The sequence below is a fragment of the Pristis pectinata genome, chromosome 18, assembly GCF_009764475.1.
Source record: "Pristis pectinata isolate sPriPec2 chromosome 18, sPriPec2.1.pri, whole genome shotgun sequence".
NCBI classification, from domain to species: domain Eukaryota; kingdom Metazoa; phylum Chordata; class Chondrichthyes; order Rhinopristiformes; family Pristidae; genus Pristis; species Pristis pectinata.
Window position 1 is genome coordinate 15,529,835 of NC_067422.1, and position 19,994 is coordinate 15,549,828.

The following is a 19,994-nucleotide window of genomic DNA, read 5'->3' on the forward strand; positions in this document are numbered from 1 at the left end:
AGCTGTACAAGGAAGGGGGCAGTGGCTAGACCCCGGGTCGGGGGGTGCTGATGGATGCAGATAGTCTTCGATCAGTAAACCCGGCGGCACCGAGAGGGATGTCGCTCTGTAATCGCAGCAGCGGCGAGGTAAGATCGTTGGGTTCCCCCTGCCGCCGCCGTGCCCGGGCCTGGAGCCGCAGGCTGAAGGCTCTCCCTGGCGCTGGCCCCTCGCCGTGGCCTTGAGCCTCCCTGCAGGGAAGGAGTCCCGCTTCGGGTATGGCTGTACGAAGGCTGTTGTAATGCAGTCAAAGTGTGAGGTGGCGGTCGCTGCGGCTTCCATCTGAGGCAGGGGGGCTGTAGGACCCAGGCCCGGACCTTGAGCAGACGCAGGCCCTAACTCGGGCCTCTTGTTATTCCAGGTCTCGGCGGTCAGTTCAGTTCTCATGGTTTCCGACCAAGCAGCGGCCTCTGGCACACAATGAACCGGAACCTGTTCCTGCTCTGTCACTGTTTCTCCAGGGTTCAACGTGTCCCAGTGTAGCAGGAACAGGTTGGAGAGCAGCAGAGTGTTGAGTACATCTGTCCCCCAGTGTAGCCTGGCAGGGTATGTCGAATCAGAGGGGCAGAGATCTCGCTGGGCTTTATGAGGGTAAGAACTTATATTTCTTGTATTAACTTGCTTATTTCATTTCAGTGATTAGGGTCCTTCCCAGCTGAGTCAACGCTTTACACAGGAAGGTGGACGTTTAGGGCACTGATCACCTCAAACAATGATATTGACCAATAGGTTGGCAGACTGCAAGTCCCCTTTTTTAGGTCAGTGGGGAGAAAAATCTGTGTTTTTGAAATAAAAAGAAGAAATGCTGCTTTTGCAAGTCTGCTGGGTATTCTTATGCTTTCAGTTTCCACCAAAGGGCTATTCTGTTGGTTGATTGTTAATTGTTGGTTCTTAATTGTTGGTTGACCATAGTCTGGAGAAAGGTATCCTTTTCTTATTTGAATTATATACGTTGGGCAAGAGGGGGTCAATGAAGGGTGTATGTGGCAAGTGAATTGGAATTAGTTTGATTCAAGACAGTGATATTTTCCAGGGGTTGTGTGAAACAGAACTTGAGTGAATGGTAACAAGACCATTGCTTGCAGTTTTGGGCTGATGGTGGCCAAGCTAAATGTTTATGATGTTTGGTTGGATTTGGTGTGTGAAGCCAACTCAGGATAAAAATGGATCATTGATGTGTTTGTAGAGTTTTACTTAATAATGAATAAAATTGAGATACTTGACAAGATGAGATCAGAAGTGCAGATAAAACTGGATATTGTCATCATTAAAAAAAATCCCTGTGCAAGGGAGTTGTCCACAAGGAAAGATTAAGTTGAATGGGCCTCCGTTCTCTTGAAAAAGCATCATCGTGAAACATGTAAGATTCTTCAGAATCAGATTTATTATCACTGATGTGAAAGTTGTGGCAGGAGTACAGTGCAGTATAGATTCTTAATGGGCTTCACAGGCTTGTTGCCTTTAATGGGAACCTTAGAACCAAGGGGAAAAGTGTCTGGATTAGAGGTTCCCGATAGAAGAATAAACTGAGAAATTTCTTCTTTGGAGGTTGCAAATTGCTGTTCCAGAGAGATGGGAATGTTTAGTCAGAATCTCAAAATAAGATGCTATTTGGAATGAAATAAGGAGAAATTTATTCACCTAGAAGTTAGTAGATCTTTGGAATTTTCTACTCTGGAGGCTGTGAGGGTTCAATCATTGATTGCATTCAAAACAGAAATGTATAGATTCCTGGGGATTAGAAGAACCTAGGGCAAGGGGGAAATCGGCAGGAGAATGCTGGTGAGGTGCAAAATCTACCGTAACCTTGTTGAACAGCAGAGTGGGCTCGAGGGGGCCAAATGGCTTTATGTTCAATAGGTGTATTTCAATGCAAAAGTAGATTTTTAGGACTATAAGAGGACTTGAGGGTTTTGGGTATCAGACAGGAAAATTGAATTGAGGTCAAAGGTCAGATTAGTCATGATATTATGAAATAGAGTAGGGGACTTACACCAATTCCTTTCTCTTATGTTCTAGCAACAGGTCCGAAGTACAACATGAAAATAAGGTAAAGATGCAAGGTTTGGAATCATGAGATAATCCAGAATTTAATATGGGGTGAAAAGAGATGTCATTGCTAAAACTATGTGGTTTATGCTGGGCATGAAGATGAGGAATCAAAAGTTTGTAGTCTCCACAGGTATACCAGGAAGACATGATAGATGAGAATGGAATAGATATCATGATGAAAGGATGTCATAAGTCTTCTTACAGTTAATGAAGTACTTTTGAAAAGTAGGTCAATTTGCAATGTAGGAAACATAAACAAAGTGCAAGATTCCATAAACAGAATATTATTATAATCAGATCTGCTTTAATTGATTGGCTAAGGGACAAACATTATTCTGGACACTGAACATTACCATTCTTTGAATCATGCCAAGGAATCTTTTAAACCACTGAGACAGGACCGTAGTTGTAACGTACTTAAACAGACAGCTGGAAACACTTAGCAGGTCAGGCAGCATTTGTGGACAGAGAAACAGTTAACATTTCAGGTCCAGGTTCGTTCAGACCCTCCAGCATTTTCTATTTTTATTTCAGATTTCCAGCAACTGTCATTTTACATTCTCAGTTTTAACATGTTATCTGAAAGGCAGACAGATTGCTGAAAGTTGCAAGTCCAAATTATAATTGTCACATGTCACAGGTCTACAAAGACAAGGATTTCAGCTAATCCTTCCAATATTGATGTACTCATCCAGGCAGAAGAACATAAGGTTGTGGATGAGGAGGATCTTTATTCACAAGCTGGTGAATATTTTCAATCAACCTGGAGATTGGGAAGGTTGTGCAATTTTTGCATGAGAATGTATTAGAGAATTCCTGTCAATTAATGAATTCCGTTTTTGGTGGGGAGGAAAGAACTGAGACTGCTATTCTGAAGAAAGGCTGTTCTATGGTGCTAGGCTGGTATAACTGAGGATGTCTAGGGAGGGAAAAGCTGTAGCTGTGTCAGTGAATGATAGGAGAGGAGACTGGATTTTCAGTCAGGATTTCAGTGTTCTACCAAGTGGTGGAATTCACATTTATTTTGTTTGTATTGGGCACTTCAACACAGCTTTTTTACAGTGATTGTACCTTTCTGGCTTTTAAAAAAAATTGTCAATTTTTGTCAAACCGGCTTGTTTTGACTTTTTTCCCCCCAGATATGAGTTTTTTTTTATTCCTGCAACCTTATCATATTGATTTTTTTTGTGTGTGACGTGGTTGGGGAGTGTTTCAGGATGGAAAGAGTTTGCAGAGGACTGAAAGTAAATAAACCGTTTGTGAGATGAGTTTGAAAATGAGGTGTGGTTTCATTGAGCCCTGTAAATTGAGAGCTATGGGCATCCACCTGTTCAAGCTGGCAAGACTGAAATATGGAACCAATGTCTTGGGATAAGAGGTCAACCAGGTAGGATTGACATAAAGAGAAATTCTTTCACTCACATAATTGTGAAATTCTCAAAGAGAGCTGTGAATGCTCATTCATTGACTACCTTCAAGGCTGAGATTAGTAAACTTTTAAACATCAAGGGAATCATGAGTTTTTGGTATTGGGTGGGAAGGTAAGTGGGCATCTGGGATATTGAATGATAAACAAATATAGCATTGTATGGTGATCTTCTCTCTCTTTTATTGGCTTAAGAACACAAATAACTAATTAATTTAATTGCTGGTTTGAAAATACCATTTTGTTTGAAACAAAAATAATTTGGTGCTCTGTTTGGCATTGCCATACATTCTGTTCCTCGTGAGAAGGAAAAACATCTGTGGCATTTCGTACAAATATCTATTAATCATATTGCAAATCCTGTAGGTGAATGGCCTTCTTACATGGTATGTAGAGAACAGTGGCATTTGGCTATCCACAACTGAAGTTCAAAACTGTTCTTTTATTGTTTTGCCTACGAATATATAAACCTCCCTAATAACTTGTGTGGATTTACATATGTTCTATTCTTGCTGTGAATGCATCTGTGCCTTAAGATTTTAATAGTTTCAAAGAATTTACCATTGATTCCCAAGCATTAAACGTGTGTAGTGGACACCTGATGGTAGCTTGAATTACATTTTCGAGATATGAGTGTATGTGAGGATACCTTCAGTTATTTCCAGAAAATGTATATAACCTTCCAGAAACAATGAACTTTGGGAATATTATATGGGTAATACCTTTGGAGTGTTAGTTTGGGATTTGAGAACATGCGATGCACTTTGAAGATTTATACTATTCTAGAGGATCTTTGTTGCACTATTTTTTATGTCAAGTCCTGCAGTTTGAGATGCCACTTTAAACTTCAACAAAATTGAATGCACATCGCAGGCAATAACTACAATTCATATCTCAAATTTTAACACAGTAATTTTTTTTACAATAAATGCTGATTGTGAAATGTATCATGCAGTTTGTAATGCCAGGTGCAGATTCCACTTGCATTGCTGACCTATCATTTTTATCACTGTTGCTATGGCAGCAGCTGTCTGCTTAATCCTTGGAGAGCTGCATTGCTAGTTTTGCAAAATGACAAATAGAGCAAACCTTGAAGTTATTATGTAGGATTTTTGTAATTACTTGATACATGGTAAATTACTAAATAGCTTTGGAGATTCAATTAAATGAAGCCGTATTCTACCTCTTGTGAGCTGACTAAATAGAGGGACCAAGTGAGGGGTATATGACAAAGGAATATGTGAACCTCTACAGAGGGATAAACAAGCAATGATTAAATATAGTTATGACTCAATGCAACATATTTTAAGGGCTGTATTCATGAGGTTTATGAACATTACTTGACAGCAACAGCAGAGAGCACAAATTAATGTGTCCTTTCTGTGTTGTCAGATTTTTCACCCCACTTAACAACCCCCACCCCCATTCAATTTTGAGCCACAAAAATGAAAACTTGTACATTTTGGGATGTGCACAATAATCCAATGTTGATCTGAATACTTGGATAAGAGCTTTTGTTTGCATAAGTCTCAGTCCTAAGGTTCTTGGCAATTGAATTTTCCTCTTGGCAGCATCAAAGTTTTGGTGTCTAAAATCAGCATTATTTCTGCCAATGGCTGCTTTAACGTGAGTTTACATTTACCCTGGGGCCACAAATGCAAGCTGTAAATCCATCTGTAATCCAATCTGTACCTTTTTTAGTTTCTGTTGGGGAGAAAGCAATAATAGCCTTTTTATTAAATTGTGAAATAACCCTATTTCCTCCATAAAATCCATGTACATGCTGAACCATGTACAATATGATTTAGATTGTCAGGAGATAACACCTAGCTATTTGCCATTAATTCCTAGTCATAAGAGTGATCTAGATACAACTATGGTTTGCGCTGTTACTATTGATGCACAATAAAGCTACTGAGACTTGAGTGCAATTAAGTACAACATATTAACACATTTACAAATAACATAGTCTCCTCTTTTAGCCCCCTTTACTATGCTTTTACATGTATATTTTTAAGAAACCTTGTGCTCTAATGGGAAGAGTCGCAGGCATGGCTTTGGTGGAAGTGGCTTGATGGTAGTGCAGTTGCTTGGCACCAATTTTTTATTTACTTTTCAGAATATAGGCTTAACTAGCAAGGCCAGCATTTATTGCCCATCCTTAATTGCCCTTGAGAAAGTGATTGTGAACTGCTTCCGTGAACTGCTGCTGACCTCTGGTGAAGGTGCTTCCACAAGGCTATTGTGTAGAGAATTTTAGGATTTAGATCCAGCAATAAATTTCCAGGTCAGGATGGTGTGCTATTTGGAGAGGAACTTGAAGATGATTGAGTTCTCAAGCGTGGCGATACTTGCGGGCTGCCCCCAGAACACTCCATGCAAAAGATGCATTTCACTGTGTATTTCGACGTACATGTGACTAATAAAGATCTTATGTTACAGTATCTTTGTTCCCCCTTCCCTCCTTAGTCATCATTGGTTTGAGAGGTACTGTCTAATAATTGTGGTGTAATTTGTAGATGGTACACACTGCAACCAAGATATGCTGATATTGGAGGAAATTAATGTTTAGGATGGTGGATCAAGTGGGCTTTTTCGTGGGTGGTGTTGAGCTTCGTGAGTGTTGTTGAAGATGCACTTATCCAGGCTAGTGGAGAGCATTTCATCATGCTTCTGTCCTCTGCCTTGTGGATAGTGAAAAACCTTGGGGTGTATGATGGTGAGTCAATTGCTGCAAGATACCCAGCCTATGACCTACTCTTGAACTCGCAATATTTATGTGGCTCATCTGGGTAATGGTGATGCACAGAATGTTCGTGGGTCAAGAGTTGATGGTAAAATGCCAATGAATATCAAGTATAGGTGGTTAGCCTCTCTCTTGCTAGAAATGGTCACTGTGAGACTCTTCCGTGACACAAATGATATTTGCTTATTTTCCAGGCCTTGTGCACGTAGACATTTTCTGAGGAGTTGTGAATGAATCATTTTGCAGTGATCAGCAAACATTCCCACTTTTGATGAAAGGTCACTGAGATGGGGAATTGGTTCCCTTTCCCTTTCCACAGATGCTGTGTGACTTATCAAATATTTCTAGCATTTTCTGTTTGTTTATCCCCATTTCTGAACTAATGATGGAAGGAAGTTCATTAATTAATGAGCTGAAGATGGTTGAGTGGAGGACACTTGTCTTTTGGAAGAGACATAATGAAATCTTGGAATGATCGACCATCAACAACCACAGTGATTTTTCTTTGCAATATGCCAGTGTTTTTAAATTGCATATTTTCTCTTTGATGCTCATTGATTTCTCTTTTACTAAGGTTCCTTGATAGCACACTGGGTCAAAAACTGCACTGATATCAAGAGCAATCATTTCTCACTTCATTCTAAAATTCACCCTTTTAGTCTCTGTTGTGATGAGGTCTGGAGCCAGGTGGTCCTGGTGAAACCCAAACTGCACAGGGGTGAACGTGTTATTAGCAAATGTGCCACTTGATGATACTATCATCAACACCTTCCATCCGCTTGCTCAGGATTATGATAAACTGATTGTGTGATAATTAGCTGTATTAGATTTTTATGAACAAGATGTACCGTTTTCCACATTGCTGGGTTGATGCCAGTGCTGAAATTGTATTGGAACAGCTTGGTTTGAGGTGTAACTAATTCTGAAGTGGAATTCTTCAGTTCAACTGCCAAGACATTGCCAGGTACCATAGCCTTCTCTGTTCCCAGTACTCTGAGCTGTTTTTTGATATAAATTATAATGAATCAAATTGGCTGACAACTGACTTTTGTGGAGATTGCAGGAAGAACTCACAATGGATCAGCCAGTCATCATTTCCAGCTAAACACATTTGTAAATGCTTCAGTCTTGTCTTTAACATTTCCGGTGTTGGGACCTGCCATTGTTGAGGATGGTCATGTTCCTCTGTTATTTGTGCACTGCCATTTACAACCAGATTTGATAGCTGTGTGGAGTTTTGATCTGATCCATTGGTTGAGAGATCAATTGGGTCAATTTGTTGCATGCTGTTTTTGCTGTTTAGCATACATGCCCTGGTTAGCATCTCACTTTTAGATGTGCTTACTGCTGCTCCCAGCGTACTCTCATGGAAGTAGGGTTAATTTCCTGGCTTGATTGTGCTGAAAGATTAACCCCATGTTCCATGTGTTAAACCACTCTGATGCTTTAGAGTGCCATTGTGATGAACTAACCCTTGATCTTGGAACAAACCTGCTCAAACTTTTTTTTTCTAAAAGTGGTTTACCGCCTTTTCTGTGTCTACATATTAATATTTGCACTCAAGGGGATTCTACTATGGGCAGGGGAGTATAATGTTAAATGAATTCTGCATGAATTATCCCAAGCTGTGATGCAGTAAGAATTTGGACGATGATAGCATTGTGATTAAGTCACTGAATTGTCAACCAGACTTCTAGGTTTGATATTGATCCAGATACATGAGCTCAAATGCCATCTTGGAAACTGGGGGATTTAAATTCAAGTTAGTAAACAAATTTGTTTTATTTAAGAAAAAAGTGTCTAGTTGTAGTAATGTTATGGAACTAACCATGCAACTATCTGATTGTTGTAAAAATGCATCTGATTCACTAATTGCCTTCAGGGAAAGAAGTGTGCCATACTTAAGTGATCTGAAATGTATATGAATATCCACCAGTGTGACTGTGAGCTTACAGCTTCCTCTGTTCAGGCACATTTGAGGATGGGCTATAAATGGCAGCAATGCCAATGACATCTGCATCCCAAAAATAAATAAAAGGAACCTATTGCTGTGAAAAATAAAATTTTTTTAACCCTCTTGGCCCTCTTCTCTCTCCCTTCTCCACACATGTACTGCTTCTCAGTTGTCATCATTAATTAGTCAATTTTCTTCCTGCATCTATTCAAAATTGTTTGGATAGAAGGCATTGTTTTAAACTGCGGTGGACGAATTCAGTTTCTTTTTTATCAAAGATTATTTCGTCAATGTTGGCATAATAATGCTGTGTCCTTCCTCTGTTGCTGGCATGTATTTAAATTTTTTAGATGAGAGGGGTTTCTTCCCTAAACCTGTTATGGAGGTGAAATTCATTTTTAGAGGGAATGGCCATGCTTTGAACAGCTTTAATAAGGCCAACGTTAGGGTTTTGTTTTTTTTTAAACGGACTATCTGTGGTTAATACTTTTATAGCTTGATGTTTGATTTTCAAAAGATTTCTGTGCCACTGAACATTTGGGTAGATATATTTTTCCAAACATATAAATATTGCAGCTGGTTATCAGAAGATTGGTATCGTGCATTTGTTCTTCAATGTTGTATTCTTTATCTACATAATTTAGTTCTTGGGACCTTTACTACCTGGACTGGAACAGATTTGTTTTTTGATCAGCAGAAACAAATTTCATTGGCAGGTCAGCATTAACAGAAGGTATAGTGTGGGTTGTTTTGTATTACTGCGCAGACTATGGAAAGATGGAGACAATTATTCACATAAAATTGATGGAGATACTCAGCAGGTCTGGCAGCATCTCTAGAGAGAGTAATAGTTAATATTTCAGATCAATGACCTTTCATCGAACTTTAATTCTGTTTTTTTTCTTTCCACGGATGCTGCTTGACCTGCTGAATATCCTCAGAACTTTCTCTCTATTTCAGATTTCCAGCACTTGCAGTTCTTTGCTTAACAGTTCTTCATATCTCATCACAGATCCACCAACTAATCTTTTCAGGAAGGAAGGGAGCATTAGAATATTGAGTTGTAGTTGCCCTGTGTCATTCCACAAGTAAAGCAAATCCCTATGTAGCAAGTGGGGCTATGTAAACTGGCCAAAAAAATTTGTCCAGTGAGCAGGTTCCTACTAACTTAAATTTCGCTCTTGCTACCTGTCCAGTATGGACAATGGAGACACAAGAGACTGCAGATACTGTAATCTCGAGCAAAAAACAAACTGCTGGAAGAACTCAGTGGGTCAGGCAGGATCTGTACAGGTAAAGGAAAAGTCAGTGTTTCAGATTGAGACCCTACATCAGGACTGTCCTGATGCAGGGTCTTGACCTGAAATGTTGACAATCCCTTTGCCTCCACAGATCCTGCCTGACCTGCTGAGTTCCTCAAGCAGTTTGGTGTTTGCTCCAGTATGCAAATAGCTGCTCAAGTGCCTCAATGTTTGAGTGCTGAACAATAAAACAGAAGGTTTATCAGTTAGTTAGACACTCTACTTTGTACTTAAGTGGTTCTACTCAAGACATCTGCCAAAAGGTTCTATGTTACCCAAGATCCTGGATCCAATTGATGCCAAGACGTGGAGTAAACTTTGCTTCAACGATCAAGCAGCCCATAAGTGATTGTTAAGGCACACTTTTGAAGAATGTAGAGCTAGGCATGGTACCAGTGAAGTTCTATGAAATTATGCCAGAATTCATCACTTCTCTTAAAAGAGATGAATCTGAGGAAAGGATGGATAGAAAATGAACCAACTATTGGTAAATGGGATAGGCTAATTTTCGATAAGGACCTTCCAGATTGTGTCACATTGAGGTGCATTTGATGGTCTGGAAATTGATCTTAAACTCAATAGGTGGTATGATCCTATTGAAATAATGCGACATGTTGAAGAGAATTCGCATGCTACAGAATTTATTTCTGAAAACGTGCTTTAGTTAAAGTACAATTTGAATTCAATCTTGAAATTATTTCCTTTGTAGTTCTTAACTTGCCTTATTTATGTATGGCTTTGCATTTAAATCAAGCTATTTATTTTTTGATAACCACTTATCTAACATAACATGCACAAGCCACATTGGTCATGCATCTCAAAAACAGTAATGCAGTTTAAAAAAATTCGATATATGTTGAACAAATTATACCTTAAAAGTTTCTCTAGCAATCAGTAGCACCCCATAATAGGATATTGTTTCCAACGAATGAATTGCCTTTCATGCAACAAAGGCTTCTTTCTAATTGATGTAAATTGGTATATCTGGTTACTTTTGATGAGATCCACAGTAAAGCAGCTGAGCTTGTTGTCATAATACATGGGTTAACATCGCTTATAATCGAAGAATAGTTTATCGGCATCATGAAGACATTCTTGATTCTCTTTAGTTAATACAGAATCCAATTCCTTATTCATGAGCTCCTCATCAATAATCAGCCTCATTGATAGAGTGCTTACTCTCCACACAGTCATGACTGTGTAGCTAAGCACTGCTCCAATGCCACACACAAATTTATACAAAAAATGACACCATTGTTGGTGGACGAATCACAGGTGGTGATGAGTCAGTGTACAGGAGTGAGGTAGGACACCTGGTTGAGTGGTGCTGCACCAACAACCTCTTGCTCAACATCAGTAAAACTAAAGAACTGATTGTTGACTTCAGGAAAGGGAAGGAGGGCAAACATGCGTCAGTCTACATTGGGGGATCGGTAGTGGAGAGTCAGCAGCTTTAAATTCCTGGGCACTAACATATCGGATGACCTGTCCTGGGCCCAGCACAAGGAAGGCACGCCAGCATCTTTACTTTCTTAGGTGGTTAAAGAAGTTAAGCGTGTCACCAAACTCTCTGACAAACTTCTACAGATGTACTATTGAAAGTATCCTGATTGGTTGCATCATGGTCAGGTACAGCAATTCAAATGTGCAGGAACATAAAAAGCTGTAGAGTACTGGACTCAGCCCAATACATCATGGGCACATTCCTCCCACCATCAGTTGTATCTATAGGAGGTGCTGCCTCAAGAAGGCAACATCCATCAAAGATCTCCACTATCCGGACCATGCCATCTTCTTGCAGCTACCATCGGGCAGGAGGTACAGAAGCCTGAAGTCCCACACCACCAGGTTCAAGAACAGCTACTTCCCTTCAACCATTCATTGAACCAACCAGCACAACCCTAATCACTACAGTTTAGCAACACTATGACCACTTTGATCACTTTGCACTACAATGGACTTTGTTTTGTTTTGTTCTAATTGTGTCCTTTCTTGTAAAAAATTGTGTATAATTTGTTTAATTTATGTTTTCTTGTGAATGCTGCTTATATGATGCTATGTGCCTGTGATGCTGCTGCACGTAAGTTTTTCATTGCACTTGTGCATATGACAATAAACTCAATTCTGACATTTACTTTGACTTTGAGTTGATTCCAGCATAGATTTAGCAATAACGTAAAATGGACACACAAGAGATTGCAGATGCTGGAATCTGGAGCAGAAAAAAAGACAAACTACTGGAGGAACTAAGTGGGTGGAGTAGCATCGGTTGAGGGAAAAGAATTGTCAATGTTTTGGGTAAATTCTGCAGCAAGTTCTTTATCCAGATAGTGATGAGAATGTAGAAACTGGTTGAAGCAAATCGCATTGCCCATATAAGGGGATAAATAACTGTGAAGCAGAAAGGGGTAGTATGCACATTGAGTTTTTGGTACGTGGGGTAGGCTCATGTACACTATTGACATTAGCAAAGACTATCTAAGGTGAGTAGCTGTACATTATGTAATTTTATAAGGTCAGCTTGTTCTCCAACTAAGTTAGGTGACATGTTTTCTTCAAGGTTTAGTTTCATCTGCATTAATAGTGTCAGAGTAGCTGCTACTAAACAAGATTCTTGAAAAGCAGCAAGCAAGATATTATACAAAATGACTAATTTATTGAATGGAGAACCAATCAGCAATTCTTTCTATATATAAAAAAAAATTTCTGAAAGCCACTTAGGCATTTTTAGTTTGGTAGTTGGTTGTAATTATTGCACACCTTGCTGTTTAGGAATCGGCTCTGGTTTTGAAACTATCTTGTTTGGTAAATTGAATAAGCTTAACCAGCTGTTATTTGTGCATTACTTGAGTCTTAAAACTAATGTAGTTTGAAGTAGAATTTTACACTGTACATGAGAGAGATCTTATGTTTGACCCCTAATGTTTGCCTGTATTAGTTGATCAGAGCTGGGTTGCAGTAAAGGTACTTAAGCTGCCCTTGATGCCCAAGGCCAAGGAAACAGAAAATGTCAGTGCCTACTCCCACTGATTTTGTCTGTGGGAGCAGGCACTATGTACATGAATCCTGGGAAGAATATTCAAAATGTTTGGGCACCAGTGGGCAATTCAGCTGTCTTCAGTTGAATTGCCTACTGGTGCTCAAACCCGAGAAGAGCTAAGTAATTAGGATCCTGGATGTATCTAATGTCCATCTGCAAAGATTGATAAAATAATGGGAGAAATTGCAATACTGGCAAAAAAAATTCATGCTGTTGAGAACCAGGCAGTCTTGATTTCCATAGAATATAAATGAGGTATTTTGTTTAACTGGTTTTTCAAGTTTCCTTAAAACTTACAAACTAGCAAGATAAAGGAACAATTAATGAACTTGGTTTCAGTCTAAAGCACTTCCACAAAATTTCAGTTAAATATTTTCATTTCTCTGATTTTAAAAGTTTGAATCTGTCGTAACCCACTGGAGATCTGTCTGGAGTTCTTGCTGCTTTGTTTCAATTGAAAGGACTCTACTGAGACAAAAATGTCAGATTGACAGTACTACTTCCGACCTGCCTTCACGTTATTTCTTTCCTGTTGGGTTGTTATACAAAGATGGTAAGCTATTTAACCTGTTTATAGGTATCCTAGTCGTGCTGGCTGTACTTGCCACCGAACATATTGCTCCCCTGTTAAAATTCACTTGATTTCTTTATTTTAAGCTGTGATCTCTGGACTTCTGGATTCCTCTGCAGGCTTTTACTTCAGTATTGCCTCCTTTCCTGGCCTAAGCTGTTCCTGCAAATGTTCATACTTTACCTATATAATTTCTAATGCTAGCTTAACCTGTTAGACAATGCTACTGGCCTCAAGCCTCAAGTGAATGTGTTGGGACCTGTATACAGATTTTTTTTTGGCTTGGTTGATGACATCTAAAGAATCTTTCGTTTTGACCGGCATTGGCTCCTTTGTTGTTGAAGCTACGTTCTCAATTCTATATGAACTTGCACTTCCTTCCCAAAGCTTTAGATGCATGGAAAAATACCATTATTTCTATCCTAGCTGAATAGTCTATTTGCTGCAGATTGCCCCTTTGAGAAATCATGATAATTGAGTAGAACTATAGAACACTACAGCAAAAAAAAGGCCATTCGACCCTTCTAGTCTGTGCCGAAACATTATTCCACTAGTCCCACTCACCTGCACCCGGTCCATAACCCTCCAGACCTCTCCCGTCCATGTATCTATCCAATTTATTCTTAAAACTCAAGAGTGAGCCCGCATTTACCACATCAGATGGCAGTCCGTTCCACACCCCCACCACTCTGACTGAAGAAGTTCCCCCTAAACCTTTCCCCTTTCACCCTAAAGCCATGTTCTCTTGTACTTATCTCTTCTAATCTAGGTGGAAAGAGCCTACTCGTGTTAACTCTGTCTATGCCCCTCATAATTTTGTAAACCTCTATCAAATCTCCCCTCATTCTTCTACGCTCCAAGGAATAAAGTCCTAACCTGTTCAATCTTTCCCTGTATCTCAACTCCTGAAGACCCAGCAACATTCTAGTAAATCTCCTCTGCATTCTTTTTTATCCTTCCTATAGTTAGGTGAGCAGAACTGCACACAATACTCCAAATTTGGCCTCACCAATGACTTATACAACCTCACCATAACATCGCAACTCCTATACTCAATACTTTGATTTATGAATGCTAGGATGCCAAAAGCCTTTTTTACAACCCTGTCTGCCTGTGACGCCACTTTCAGGGAATTATGTATCTGAAGTCCCAGATCCCTTTGTTCCTCTGCACTCCTCAGTGCCCTACCATTTACTGTGTATGTCCTACCTTGATTTGTCCTTCCAAAATGTAACACCTCACACTTGTCTGCATTAAATTCCATCTGCCATTTTCTGGCCCATTCTTCCAGTTGGTTCAGATCCCTCTGCAAGCTTTGAAAGCCTTCCTCGCTGTCCACTACACCTTCAATATTAGTGTCATCAGCAAACTTGCTGATCCAATTTACCACATTATCATCTAGATCATTGATATAGACAACAAACAACAATGGCCCTAGCCCAGATCCCTGAGGCACACCACTAGTCACAGGCCTCCAGTCTGAGAAACAATCATCCACTACCACTTTCTGTCTTCTCCCACACAGCCAATTTTGAATCCAGTTTACAAGCTTTCCATGGATACCTAGTGACTGAACCTTCTGAACTAACCTCCCATGTGGGACCTTGTCAAAGGCCTTACTAAAGTCCATGTAGACAACATCCACAGCCTTTCCTTCATCTACTTTCTTGGTAACCTCCTCAAAAAAACTCTACAAGATTCGTTAAACATGATCTACCATGCACAAAGCCATGGTGACTATCCTTAATCAGCCCTTGGCTGTCCAAATACTTTTATATCCGATCTCTCAGAACACCTTCCAATAATTTACCTAGTACTGATGTCAGGCTCACTGGCCTGTAATTACCTGGTTTATTTTTAGAGCCTTTTTTAAACAATGGAACAACATGAGCTACCCTCCAGTCCTCTGGCACCGCACCTGTGGCTAAGGACATTTTAAATATATCTGCCAGGGCCCCTGCAATTTCTACACTAGTCTCTCTCAAGGTCCGAGGAAATATCTTGTCAGGCCCGGGGGATTTATCTACCTTTATTTGCTGTAAAGCAGCAAGCACCTCCTCCTCTTTAATCTCTATATGTTCCATGACCCTACTGCTTGTTTCCCTTCCTTCCATATCCACTATGCCAGTTTCCTGAGTAAATACTGATGCAAAAAAACTGTTTAAGATCTCCCCCATCTCCTGAGGTTCCACAAATAGATGACCACTCTGATCTTCTAGGGGACCAATTTTGTCCCTTACTATCCTTTTACTCTTCATTTTACTTGTAGAAACCCTTCGGGTTTACCTTCACATTATCTGCCAAAGCAGCCTCCTGTCTTTTTGCCTTCCTGATTTCCTTTTTTAGTATTTTCTTACATTTTCTATACTCTTCAAGTAGCTAATTTGTTCCTAGTTGCCTATACCTGCTATACACCTCTCTCTTTTTCTTAACCAGATCATCAATATCCCTTGAAAACCAAGGTTCCCTATGCTTGTTAACTTTGCCTTTTAATCCTGGCAGGAACATGCAAACTCTGCACTCTCAAAATTTCACCTTTGAAGGCCTTCCACTTACTGAACACATCCTTGCCAGAAAACAACTTATCCCAATCCACTCTTCCTAGATCATTTCTCATTTCCATGAAATTGGCCTTTCTCCAATTTAGAACCTCAACTTGAGGACCAGACCTATTCTTATCCATAATTAACTTGAAACTAATGACATTATGATCACTGGACCCAAAATGCTCACCTACGCATACTTCTGTCACCTGACCTGTCTGGTTCCCTAATAGGAGATCAAGTATTGCATTCTCTCTCGTTGGTACCTCTACATATTGATTTAGAAAACTTTCCTGAACACATTTGACAAATTCTAAACCATCCAGCCCTTTCACAGTGTGGGAGTCCCAGTCAATATGTGGGAAGTTAAAATCCCCTACTATGACTACTTTCTGTTTCTTACATCGGTCTGCTATCTCACTACAGATTTGTTCCTCCAATTATCTCTGACTATTGGGCAGAATATAATACAACCCTATTAGTTTGGCTACACCTTTCCTGTTCCTCAGCTCCACCCATATGGCCTCTGTAGACGAGCCCTCTGGGCTGTCCTGTCTCCGCACAGCTGTGATATTTTCCCTGACTAGTAATGACACTCCTCCCCCTTTCATCCCTCCCCCTCTATCATGTCTGAAACAACGGAACCCCGGAACATTAAGCTGCCAGTCCTGCCCCTCCTGCACCAGGTCTCAGTAATAGCAATAATGTCGTAATCCCACGTGCCAATCCACGCCCTAAGCTCATCTGTCTTACCTACAATACTCCTTGCATTGAAATAGATGCACCTGAGAACATTTCTATCACGTAGAAACCTTGGATTTCTGTCTATACCTGCAGTCCTCGCATGACCATTTTCCTCCTCCACCTCACTATCTGCTTTAACACTCAGGTTCCCCTCCCCTTGCAAATCTAGTTTAAACCCCCCAGAGCAGCACTAGCAAACCTACCCGCAAGTATGTTAGTCCCCTCCAGTTCAGGTGCAAATCGTCCCGTCGGAACAGGTCCCACCTTCCCTGGAACAAGGCCCAATTGTCTAGCCCTCCCTCCTGCACCATCTCCTTAGCCACGTATTTAGCTGCATGATCCTCCTATTTCTAGCCTCACTAGCACGTGGCACGGGTAGCAATCCTGAGATTGCAACCTTGGAGGTTCTGTCCTTCAACTTTGCACCTAGTTCTTTAAACTCTCTTTGCAGGACCTCCTCCTCCTTCCTATCCACGTCATTGGTCCCTACATGGACCATGATGTCTCACTGCTCACCCTCCCTCCTAAGAATACCGAGAACTCGATCTGAGATATCGCGGACCCTGGCACTAGGGAGGCAACAGACCATCCGGGATTCTCGATCTCTCCCACAGAACCTCCTATCTGTCCCCCTAACTATCGAATCCCCTATCACTACTGCTTTCCTCTTTTCCCTCCTTCCTTTCTGAGCTGAGGGTACCGCCTCAGTGCCAGAGATGTGACCACTACAACTTGTCCCTGGTAGGTCATCCCCACCAGCAGTATCCAAAACGGTATACTTATTGTTGATGGAAACGGCCACAGGGGTGCTCTGTTCTTTCTGTCTATACCCCTTCCCTTTCCTAACAGTCACCCAGCTACCTGCCTCCTGACCTTTAGGGGTGACTATCTCCCTGAAGCTCCTGTCTATGTCTGCCTCTGCCTCTGCCTCATGAATGATCCGAAGTTCATCCAGCTCCAGTTCCCTAACTCAGTTTGTCAGGAGCTGCAGCTGGACGCACCTTTTACAGGTGTGGTCATCAGGGACAAGTGTGCTGTCCCTGACTTCCCACATACTGCCCTAACTGCTGCCATCACGACCTACTTCTAAGTTATTTAAAATAAAGGAACTTACCTGGCCTTACCTCTCTGGGAGCAAGCTCTTCCTCAGCCTCTGCTCGCTGAAGCCTCTTGAGCCAAAGCCTCAAGCTCCGCTCCTACCTTGAGCCACTGCTCTTCAGTTACCCCTCCTTATATTTGTCCCTGTCGATTATCCCAAGTACTCACTCCCTCTAATTAACCAACCAACACTCTGTTTTAAATAATCAGCCCCTACCTGCTAGAGACACGCTGCTCCAACGGCTCCTGGGCAGATCCTGTAAATTGATTACTGAACATAAGTGAGAGGTAATTAGAACAGGGAACTAGAGCTGCTGGAAATCCAAAGCAAAATGCTCAGCAAGTCAAGCAGCATCAGTGGAGAAAGAGTCAGTCTTCAATGTCAAGGAGTCTTAATCAGAACCAAAAAAGTGAGAATGTACAGGAGGTCTCCAGGTTATGACCAAGGTTCTGTTCCTGAGAGCTGTTCACAATCTGAACTGTTCAGAAGTCGGAAATGAATGGAAACAGCTGTGATGGGAGAGCGAGCAGACACGGGAAGAGTGGCTTTCAGCTGGCCTCATTGACTCAGTTAACGAGCAAATGAGTGAGTCTATTTTGTGTTCCCAACTTTCTTCTCACTCCAGCCCCAGATGGTTATGGCTTGGGTGTGGGTGAGGGCCGGTGTAGGGAGAGAAGGTGTGTGGAAATGTCCCGTTCCCACCCTGTGGAAGATGCCTGTGGCAGCCAGCAAATCCATCCCTATCTATCCTGCTAGTCTCTCAAATGCTCATTTGTACGTACAGGATGTCCATTAGTTGGGCGATCATAACCTGGGGAGGTTTGTAAGTGCTTTAAGTTGCAGAGAGGGACAGGAGTAGAGAGAAAAGAGGTATTGTCTTTGATGGAGTGCAGACTAAAGCTGCCAAGGCAACAATTTCTTACAAAATCTGGCAGTTGGAGACAAAAGTAATGAAACAAAATGAAACAGGTATAACTACATTTTGTGGAGAGAAAAAAAGAGTGGTTCCTGAAATTGTCACATTCAATATTAAGTGCTGAGGACTTCAAAATACCTAGAACAATGATCAGGTGCTGTTCCTCAAACCTTTTGTTAGGCACTATTGGAGCAATGTAGGAGGCTGTAGATCAGAGTTGGTTGGAGATTTAAAATAGCAAGTGACTACAAATAACATCTGTGGCAAGTTTGCCAGACAACATCTTTTGTCAGCAGATTTGATGACTATCAGGATCCATTGGGTCCAGCTTCCAGATGTGGCTGTGACTTCAGAGTTATAGAGAGTCATAACAGTTGTACCGCACAGAAGCAGGCTCTTCAAACCACCATGTCCATGCTGACCTTTTTGCCCATTTACACTAAGCCCATTTGCCCACATTTGGAGCCTGTCTTTCTATGCTTTGCCTTTTAAGTGTCTTTCTAAATGCCTCTTAATCATAGTAATTGTATCTGATTCCAACACCTCTTCTGGCAGTGTGTTCCAGATATCAACCATTCTATGTCAGCAAAAAACACTTACCCCTCCAATTCCCTTAAAAACTCCTTCCTCTTGTCTTAAGCCTATGGTCCTGTTGTTTTGATACTATGGGAAGAAGATTTTGACCATCTACCCTATGTATACCTCGCGTATTCTTTTATATACTTATATTAGATCAACCCTCAACCTCCTTTGTTCCAGAGAAACAAACCTAGCCTATCAAATCTCTCCCCAAAGTCTTCCAGTCCAAGCTGTATCCTGGTGAATCTCCTCTGCACTCTCTCTAGCATAATTGCATCCTTTCTAATAATGTGTCAACCAGAACTGCACACAATATTGCAAGTGTGGCCTAACCAGTATTTTGTAAATTTGCAATGTTATATTCCAACTTTCATATTTCTAAGCCCTGAACTATCCCATGCATGAACAAGCATGCCATATGTCGTCTTCATCACCTATCAACCTGTATTGCCACTTTCACGGAACTATGGACTTTGATCCCAAAGTCTCTCTGATCATCAACATTACTTTAGTACTCTACCATTTATGGTTTCTGACCTACACCTATTTGACTTCCCAGAAGGCATCACCTCATACTTGTCGAGATTAAATTACTTTCCATCTGATCTATGTCCTGCTGTAGCAATATGTGTTTCAGATTCAATTTGCTTCTTTTTTTTACTCTTGTGTTCAGCCAGTTTTTTAAGTAATAGTTACTTCAATAGCTTTGATCTGCACTATATCACTCATGTTCCTTCTGTTCTCTTCACCCCTCCTCTCTGCAATTTAACATGCTTGTTTTTTCACTTTATCAGTTCTATTTGAAGGGTCCTTGACCCAAAACATCAACTGTTTCTCTCCAACTGAGTGCTTCCATCATTTTCTGTGTTTTATTATAAATGAGAGATGTATTTTCTGTGGGAGATGTATCAACAGTGCAAAATGGAAGGACAGGCTAAGTGAGAATGACAAATTGAATGATGCTAAAGTGCAATGGGTTGCTTT

At 40.8% G+C, this 19,994-nt stretch overlaps 1 protein-coding gene across 7 annotated transcripts in view; it reads left to right on the forward strand.

The window, feature by feature from the left end:
- Nucleotides 1-19,994, forward strand: part of tbc1d16 (TBC1 domain family, member 16) — a 98,162-nt gene continuing 78,168 nt past the window's right edge. For 3 of the 7 annotated variants that reach the window (XM_052032929.1, XM_052032931.1, XM_052032930.1), the window contains exon 1: nt 190-630. The gene's annotated coding sequence lies outside the window, so the exon portion shown is untranslated. Of the gene's footprint in view, nt 129-176; nt 631-13,032; nt 13,112-19,994 lie in introns of those variants that run through there. The other 4 variants (XM_052032924.1, XM_052032925.1, XM_052032927.1 and 1 more) reach the window with 4 other exon arrangements.